Source organism: Mercenaria mercenaria, chromosome 4 (assembly GCF_021730395.1).
Source record: "Mercenaria mercenaria strain notata chromosome 4, MADL_Memer_1, whole genome shotgun sequence".
In the NCBI taxonomy this organism is placed as follows: domain Eukaryota; kingdom Metazoa; phylum Mollusca; class Bivalvia; order Venerida; family Veneridae; genus Mercenaria; species Mercenaria mercenaria.
Window position 1 is genome coordinate 117,557 of NC_069364.1, and position 10,740 is coordinate 128,296.

Sequence of the window (10,740 nt, forward strand, 5' to 3'; positions counted from 1 at the left end):
ATTATTCTCCATTTGGTTTAAATATTTGATCATTAAATATTCTCCAACTATTCCCTATTTAGGCAAAGAAGGAATAAACATTATCCATTTCGTCAATGAAATTATTCTCCACTGCAGTATTGGTTTCGAAGGAATCTTGGACGTTTCGACCCCAAGACATTTCGACCCCAAGACATTTCAACCCCAAAATTTAATTTTCTTGGACATTTCGACCCCAAAGACATTTCGACCCCAAGACATTTCGACCCCTCAGAAATAGTTGTATGTTTTCATTTTATATTTCTTCCATTTTGCATATTTTAGAAAATATTAATATATAGATGTATATAAACATTCTATTTTTAAATGAATCATACACAAAATACATGTCAGTGAATAAACTGCGCTGACCGGAAAATTTATTATTGGAACTAATTGAATTATTTTTTCATGTTTAATTTGATAATTTAAGAAGAAAATATATTATGAAAAATCAGTTTTTAAAAGAATTATAACATGTTTATATATGAATGTAAAAACGTTTACTGCATTTATTGCCAAAGCACAATTAATGTCCTTTGAATATATGCGGCGAAACAAACACGTGCCTCTGATTAGTCCTGATAGAGTTTGATTGGATTATCACACCTATTGATTATATCCATTAATCAGTATATTTGTAAGCACACACAAGTTACATGTGACAAATAAATGTCTAACAAGCTTAAGGTAAGTGCAGTTAAATATGATAAGCTTTTATTTAATTCAAAAGCTAACAAAATTATGGCGATTGCACTCATCCACGAGTGCGCAAAATTCCCGTGCGCTCAACAAATTTTCAACTTCGTGTAAAAACGTTTTGTGCATTTTATTTTCCTTTTGTAAATTAATTATTTATTTATTTGAGATATGATTGAATTCTATCATAAACCCTAAAAACACGATTTATTAAAGAAATACCTGTGTACATTAGAGAATCTAGGACATGGAAATTCCGAATGCACTAATTTCCAGTGCGCACGCCGATTTTCAATCATGTACAAGACGTAACGCGCAAAGGTATTTTAATTTCCTTTTGAAAAATAATAATTTATGATATATATGTTTGAATTCAGTCATAAATCACTTCAAAAATACCATTTGTTTAAGAAATACGGGTGTATTTCGGTTATGGCAATTTCCCGCGTGGTCGCCGAATTTCAATCTCTTATAAAATCGTTTTGCGTTATAAAATTTTATTTATCCTTCTGAAACGTATTATTTATATTATATACGAATGATTTCTGCAATAAACCCTACAAAAATACCATTTATTAATAAAATAAGGGTGTATTTCGGTAATGGAAATTTCCCGCGCGGTCGCCGAATTTCAGTCTCGTATAAAGTCAGTTTGCGTGAACGTATTTTATTTTCCTTTCGTATTTTATTCATTTTTGATATATATGAATGAATTATTTCAAAAAACTTTCAAAAATACCTTTAACTTACAAAATACATGTGTATTCCGGTTACGGAAACTGTATTCCGGTGTATCCCGGTTTTTAGGTAGATTCCGGTTTAATGTGTGACCGAAATCGCTTGAAGTTGTTAAAATCATACTTTGAAAATCATACTTTAAATCACGTGTATTTGCTAAAATATTTAATATACAAAAAAGTAATACGGCTGCATTTTCCTTACAGATATGAAATATGATAATAATTTTTTCCCTGTTACTAACAGAACAGTACTCATATATTCTTATATTTTGCAGTAACGGGGATTTCGTGTTTGATATTTTACAACTGGAATAGAAAAGAGCAGTTTGTAAATAACAAAAATCATATTCTGTATTCTGTAAAGCAAATACTTTATGTGTGCGTCAAAATCACTTACGAAAATAACATTAAATGCGAAAATAAGCAATATGTTGTTTAGTTTCCTTAGGCTATTATTTTCTTTACATTTTCGCCCAAATTAAAGATAATGCTGACACATGTTTATAAATATCCGATGTCACCACAATCGCTTAATTGATTGTTAATTGCAATGCGCACTGCAGATAAATATACACGTGCTGTATATCAACAAACAATTAATCAAGGTGTGATAATGCAATCAAAAGATTATGATTTTAAATATCAATATAATGAAGATGGTGACATCTTAAACTTCATTGATTTACATTATAATTATTTGTATTTGGTTGAATCTCATAGAAATGAGATGCATATATCTTTCACCAAAAAAAAAAAAAAAAAAAAAAAAAAAAATCAAATAAAAATATATAAATAAATAAAGAGGTATTAAAGATGTGACTTTATTAAAGTTATTTTCATAATTAAAATCAGCGAATTCGGCCCATGATTTAAAAATCATTTTTTAATATAGCCGTGTACTAAAATAGTCTTTTTAAAGATGATTTGAAAATATAAATAAACACCAAGTATGAAAATACGTTATATGAAGGTTATTTTAAGATAGATAATCAGAATGATTTGTTCATAAATTATTTACGTAATAAACGCGGCTGATACATAAATCCCGTTATTTTCGTTAATAAAAAAAATGATTTATATATGATGATCATTTCGTTATTGTGAGATAAAAATCACTCATTTTTCAGCATATACTAATATAGTCTATAAGAAATTAAAATAAGAATTTTAGAAAATAAAGAAATTTAGACAAATATGGCTCATTTTCGTAAAAAAAATCTTATTTTCGCAAAATTAACCGCATTTTAACATTTTAATTGGTAATTAAGCGTTATTACATTTTGAAATTGCTCAAATATCTATAGATTAAAGCTTAATTATAATAATGACGGCATTCTTAGATGTTTTCAGGCATATCATTGAATGGGGTCGAAATGTCCAAGGAGTTGGGGTTGAAATGTCTTGGGGTCGAATTGTCTCTTGGGGTTGAAATGTCTTGGGGTCGAAATGTCTTGCTAGCGTTTCGAAGCAGTTTCCGTCGGCTAGTAGTATCCGTCAACGCGTTATTTTACGTTTCGTGACGTTCTTCACAATAAAGTCGAGATTGTTTCCCTAACCCTAACCCTGCAATCCAGAGCTCTGTGAAATTTCAGCAACAAAGGGTAAAACTCGAATTGTTCATTCCATAATTGTTTTGTTTACATTCCGCACATGGGGGGATTTCACGTGCAACTAATGCGCATGCGCAAAGAGTAACTCCGTAATCCCCAATTAAGTTGAAAGTTCCTCCTTTTGGCAGTCGAACTAGATGATTTACCAAAAATACATAATAAAGATAAAAATGAGTCATTTTTGTGCATCGGCAATATTTTTTTTTCACAATTAAGAGCAATATAGATGATTAGGTTACCCTTGCCAGATTTTCTTATCCAAGAGGGGTAACTGGTCACATACTATGTGCTATACAAAGTGATGGTTGTATCCCTTACGTAGTATATGTTTATATAAGATATATAAATTGCCACTATGATATCAGCTGGCCGATAGAACATCGGCTTCACAAGCATGAGATCGTGAGTTCGAGTCTCAGGTTTTGCTTTTTTTTTTACCTCCTATTTTCAACAAGCCTTATTTAACACCTGAACCTTCAAACTTCTTAAAATTGTATTAATTAATTTCACCAGAGAGATTTAAAAAAACACGGATGGTGCTTTCCTAGTCGTATTCACAGTAGTTATAAATTATTATCCATTTCAGTAATAAGTTTATTCGTTACAGGGTACGCATCATATACATTACCGGCCCTTCGTGCGGCCACCCAGAAATAAAATATTATCCATTTTGGCAATGAAATAAGATGTATTCTCCGTTTGGTTGTAGTTATAAATTATTATCCATTTCAGTAATACAGGTGCGCATCATATACACTACGGGGGCTTCGGCCGGTCGTCGGCTACCCAGAAATAAAATATCCATTTCGGCAAACAAATTAGATATATTCTCCATTTGGTAGTAGTTATAAATTATTATCCATTTCAGTAATACAGGTACCGGGGTTTCGCGCAGCCGGTCGTCGGCGATCAAGGAATAAATATTATTCATTTCGGTAATGAAATTATTCTCCATTTGGTTGTCGAACTTTATAAATTATTATCCATTTCAGCAATATATAAGTTTGTTAGTAACAGGTACGCATCATATACATAACCGGGACTTCGATCGCGCGGCCGGTCGTCGGATACCCAGGAATAAAATATTATCCATTTCGGCAATGAAATTATTCTCCATTTCGTCGTAGTCATAAATTATTATCCATTTCAGTAATAAGTTTGTTAATTACAGGTACGCATCATATACATAACCAGGACTTCGCACGGGCGGTCGTCGGATACCGATACCCAGGAATAAATATTATCCATTTCTGCATTGAAATTTTTCTCCATTTCGTCCTTGTCATAAATTATTATTCGTTTCAGTAATAAGTTTGTTAGATATAGGTACGCATCATATATTTCAGCAATAAGTTTGGGTACGGATCATATACATAACTTGGGCTTCGCACGGGCGGTCGTCGGCTACCCAGAAATTAAATATTATCCATTCCGGCAATGAAATTAGATCTAGTCTCCATTTGGTTGTAGTTATAAATTATTATCCATTTTAGTAATCAGTTTTTTAGTTACAGGTGCGCATCATATACATTACCGGGGCTTCGCGCGGCCGGTCGTCGGCAACCCAGGGATGAATATTATCCATTTCGGCAATGAAATCATTCTCCATTTGGTAGTAGAAATAAATTATTATCTATTTCAGTTATAAGTTTGTTAGTTACAGGTACGCATCATATACATTACTGACAGCGCAACTGACGGGTCTCGCACGGCCGGTCGTCGGCTACTCTGGTGTAAATATTATAGATTTCACTAATGAAGTTATTCTTCATTTGATTGTTTTCATATTATCCATTTCAGTAATAGGTTTGATAGTTACAGGTACGCATCATATACATTATTGATAGCGCCATCGACGGGCCTCGCGCGGCCGGTCGTCGGCCACTGAGGTTTAGGCCTAAATATTATCCATTTCAGCAATGAAATTATTCTTCATTTGTTTGTTGTTATATTATCCATTTCAGTAATAAGTTTTTTTTAATTGCAGGTACGTATCATAGACATTACTTTGCGCGGCCGGTCGTCGCGGCTTCCCGGGTATGAATATTATCCATTTCAGCAATGAAATTATTCTCCTTCACAATGGTTGTAGTATTAAATATTGTTATCCATTTCAGTAACAAGTTTGTTCATGTTCCTTATAAACTGCGCCATCGACGGGTTTCGCGCGGCCGGTCACGGGTATAAATATTAATTATTTTAGCAATGCAATTATTCTCCATTTGGTTGTAGTAATATTAGATCTATTTCTGTAATAACTTTGTAAGCTACAGATACGTATCATAGACATTAATGATAGCGCCATCGGCGAGCTTCGTGCGACCGGTTGCTGGAACTGCCAGCGATTTTTCAACATTTTCCTAATTTTCTGCTTTTTTTTATAAATACCAACCAAAATATACACCAAGACAGCACAATAAGGTTGATTCATTTTACAGATTTTATTATATACTTATTAGATATCATATTTGTAATACTACATCCTTACAATAATGGGTAGATTCTAAAAATGAACAAGAGGACCATGATGGTCCTGAATCGCTCACCTATCCCCACATGACCCAGTGTTGAACTGAGTATGACGTCGTTATTTCTATTATTTGACATAGTGATCTAGTTTTTGAGCACATGTGACCTAGATATCATCAAGATAAAAAATTCTGACCAATTTTCATGAAGATCCATTGAAAAATATGACCTCTAGAGAGGCCACAAGGTTTTTCTATTATTTGACCTAATGACCTAGTTTTAGAAGGCACGTGACCCACTTTTAAACTTGACCTAGATATCATCAAGATGAACATTCTCACCAATTTTCATGAAGATCTCTTGAAAAATATGGCCTCTAGAGAGGTCACAAGGTTTTTCTATTTTTCGACCTACTGACCTAGTTTTTGACCGCACATGACCCAGTTACGAACTTGACCTAGATATCATCAAGTTGAACATTCTCACCAATTTTCATGAAGATCCATTGAGAAATATGGCCTCTAGAGAGGTCACAATGTTTTTCTATTTTTAGACCTGCTGACCTAGTTTTTGACCCCACTTGACCCAGTTTCGAACTTGACCTAGATATCATCAAGATGAACATTCTGGCCAATATTCATGAAGATATCATGAAAAATATGGCCTCTAGAGAGGTCACAAGGTTTTTCTATTTTTAGATCTGCTGACCTAGTTTTTAAACCCACGTAACCCAGTTTCGAACTGGACCTAGATATCATCAAGGTAAACATTTTGACCAATTTTCATGAAGATCCATTAAGAAATATGGCCTCTAGAGAGGTCACAAGTTTTTTCTATTTTTAGACCTACTGACCTAGTTTTTGACCCCACGTGACCCAGTTTCGACCTTGATCTAGATATCATCAAGATGAACATTCTCACCAATTTTCATGAAGATCCATTGAGAAATATGGCCTCTAGAGAGGTCACAAGGTTTTTCTATTTTTAGACCTACTGACCTAGTTTTTGACCCCACGTAACCCAGTTTCGAACTTGACCTAGATATCATCAAGATGAACATTCTCACTAAAATTCATGAAAATTTCCTGAAAAATATGGCCTCTAGAGAGGTCACAAGGTTTTTCTATTTTTAGATCTACTGTCCTAGTTTTTAACCCCACATGATCCAGTTTCGAACCTGACCTAGATATTATCAAGATGAACATTCTGACCAATTTTCATGAAGATCCATTGAGAAATATGGCCTCTAGAGAGGTCACAAGGTTTTCCTATTTTTAGACCTACTGACCTAGTTTTTGACCCCACGTGACCCAGTTTCGAACTTGACCTAGATATCATCAGGATGAACATTCTGACCAATTTTCATGAAGATCTCATGAAAAATATGGCCTCTAGAGAGGTCACAAGGTTTTTCTATTTTTAGATCTACTGACCTAGTTTTTGACTGCACGTGACCCAGTTTCAAACTTGACCTAGATATCATCAAGATGAACATTCTGACCAACTTTCATAAAGATCCCATGAAAAATGTGACCTCTAGAGATGTCACAAGCAAAAGTTTACGCACGCACGGACGGACGGACGACGGACACCGCGCGATCACAAAAGCTCACCTTGTCACTTCGTGACAGGTGAGCTAAAAATAAATCTTGTTTCCTATTCACTTTTGTGAACTTTTTTCAATGAAAATACCCTTAGAGAAGAATTTTTTTTTTAATTTAAAAAAAAACTGTTTAATAGATTTTTTTCCTATTTTTCTTGTGTATGAATAATTGTATTGTGAGCATGAAAATGGCTTAAACTGTATGGGTAAAGGCTAAATTTTATGTTAAGCATTGACTGGGAAACCCATGAGTCTTAAGTGCTGATGAGCCCTGTGTCACATGGCTAAACTGTATTGAATGCAAAAGAATGAAACTATTTAATAGTGCAAATCTTATGTAAAGGAATGTAACCAGTGTGGGATTCAAAGTTCTTTCAGTGTTTAAAAACATGTGTTAACATAGTATTTTTTTCTTGACTTTGATTTTTATGTCATTTTTCGATGTATTTGTCCCCAGAAGAGAGAGGAAATTGTTGCTAGTAAAAGGGCAAAAAAAAGTTACCTTTAAGTTTTACAAAAAGGATATCAACAATAATGAGGAATTGACTTGCGATGAAAATAACAACACCCCGTTTTTAAATATATTTATTTCTGTTGAAGTTTTTATAATAAGTTAACTAGCAGTTTGTGCTCTTGGTGTAATACCTAGTATAAAACTGAGTGGATGTCTACTGCTACACGTAAAGTTCTCTGTGCTTTTAAAAAATTGTTCATAGAAGTAAGGGTACACTTCTGCTTCTTCTTCCAAAGTATTAAATGTTGACAAAGTTTACTTTTATCACATACAGGTACATTGCTGTAAAATTCTTTCAAGAATCCAGGGTATGATTAGAGCATTGTTCGGAAGACTTACATTTATTATCAGTGGTGTAAAGGAGCACTGTTCAGTTCTACCAGGAAAGTAGTTTAAACGAACTGCGAATTACCCAGTATCAAATGTAAACTGCTTTGAATATTATGGACATGTTAAGTTGTTACAGTTTTAGTTGCTATACTTGTATTTAATTAGACCTTTCTAACGTAAACGTAATTACGAAACGGAATACTGAATTCGTAAAATTTTAGGCTAATTTGTGGTCTAGGGGAGACAATTTCATCCAATAGTAATGCAATAGTATCTCCCTTAGACCATTATTTGAAAATAATATTTACGAATTCAGTATTCCGTTTCCGTTTTACGTTTACGTTAGAAAGGTCTATTAAGAGCTTCTTTAATCTGAAATATATACAGACTACAGTGCGAATTCCTAGCAAAGAAGTCGCAAATGTCCCATAGAAATTTCTGAATGTCACATGATAAAATTTTTAAATGTCACATAAAAATTGTGTATGATGGGCCATTGTCCCATGGACAAACATTCTTTCCCTGTCACTGGTTAGGACCGCTTGAATACAACATCTTCGGACGAAAAATGGAGCGAACCTGACCAAATTGATTACATGTATATCTGCTACTAAGAAGTTAAAAAAAAAAGTTTTTAAAATTCTTAATTTTTTCTATAATTGAATACTAAATAATCTGAAAGGTGAAATAGTGTTATCAGTACTAAGTCAATTATTGTCTTACATTATATGAACAACACTGTCTTTGTACTGAAATGTGATATGAAAACACAACCACAACAAGAGCTATCCATAAGACAGCGCGCTCGACTTTTTCAGTGCTTGACTCTGAATTAGAGCTTTGCCAGTAAAAATTAGTCTAAGTTAAAAAGGTACATAACTCTGTCAAAATTCAAATAAGAGTTATGGGAATTGTGTCTCCTGGCGTAGACTTGGATAGTAAATAACTATTTGAGTTTCAAGACAAAAGCTTTAACAGTAACAGAGATATTTGACTTTATCAAAATATTTTTTAAAAAATTTAAGTTAAAAAGGGGCATAATTCTGTCAAAATTCAATCACAGTTATGAGGATTGTTTCTTCTGGTGTAGACTTTTATGGTAAATAAGTATTTTAAGTTTCAAGTCAATAGCTTTGATAGTAACAGAGGCATTTGACTTTATCAAAAACTTTAACCAATGCCGACGCCAACGCCGGGGCAAGTGCAATAGCTCTACTTTTTCTTCGAAAAGTCGAGCTAAAAATGGCAAGATACCTGGCAGGCATGGTACTTGTCAATACAACATAAACCAGTATCAACATTTGATCACTGATAAAACTTATCAAAAATGTTATTTCATTCAAGATTCCTCATATTTAAGGTTGTCTGTCACATGTTTCAACAAATGTTGATTTCATTTCAGTTTTCCATAGAAAATGTCGGCTGCACAGAAAGATGCGCATAAATAACTATAGGAATTACCTTTAAGCCTATGTAAAACTTGTGACCCACGGGATGGGACCTCTTTTCACCCCAGGGGCACAATTTAACAATCTTCATTGAGGACCATAAGATGATGTCACATGCCAAATATCAATATCTACGTCTTGAGGTTTTGGACCATTTTTTTAAAAAAGTTTTTCCTTTTGGTTGCCTTGGCAACCAGAGTTCTACACGGAATTAAATGTTTTGAACAATTTTGAAAGAGCACCACCCAAGAATAATTCCTGTGAAGTTTGGTGAAACTATGCATAGTGATTTTCAAGGATTTTTTTTTGAAAATGTTGACGGACACACGACACTCGACATACATTGAGCAGTCACAAAAGCTCACCATGTCAGAGCCTTTGGCACATGGTGAAGTAAAAAGTTAAAATCCACAAATTCATATCCCCATGATATTACTGTTTCAACTAAAACCACGAAAGTTCATGCCCTTGAAATTAAATAATTTTACAGTATTTAAATAACAACTGTCTGCAAGTTGCTGATAAACAACTTTAAACAACAGAAAAACAATACAAAACACATTTAGAAACATTGAAACTATGAAATATTATTTAAAAACAAGAGCTGTCTGATGACAGCGCGCTCGACTATTCGAAGAATTGATTGAAGAATGGGGTCAAAATATTTCCACGGATATTCAGACAAAAGAAATAAATAGATTAGACAAACAATGTTCCTGTATTACTTTGATTTCGATAAGTCTTGCACTAAATGGCAATATATGAGCCAATTTCAAAGTCCAAAAAGGGCCATAATTCAGTCAAAATAGTTATGTACTCTTGCCTACAGATGTAAATCATAATGATAAGCAAGTGTTCAAAGTTTAAAAGCCATATGTCAAATAGTTTTGACAAAACATGGACTTGTATGAAAACAGAACCAATTTCAAAGTCCAAAAAGGGCCATAATTCAGCCAAATAGATGACAGAGTTAATATGTTCTCTTTCCTACAGATAGAGACTATTATACTAAACAAGTGATAAAAGTTTCAAAGCCATATGTCAAACACTTTACAAAAAATATGAACTGGTACGAAAAACTTAACCAAGATTTCTAAGTCAAAAGGGGCCATAATTCAGCCAAAATCCTTGGTGGAGCTATGTACTCTTGCCTATAACTGGACATGGTGATGGTAAACAGGTGTTGAAAGTTTCAAAGCTTTATCTCAAAAGACTTTGTCAAAATATGAACTGGTACGAAATATTAACCCAGATTTCTAAGTCAAAAAGGGCCATAATTCAGCCAAAATCCTTGATGGAGTTATGTGCT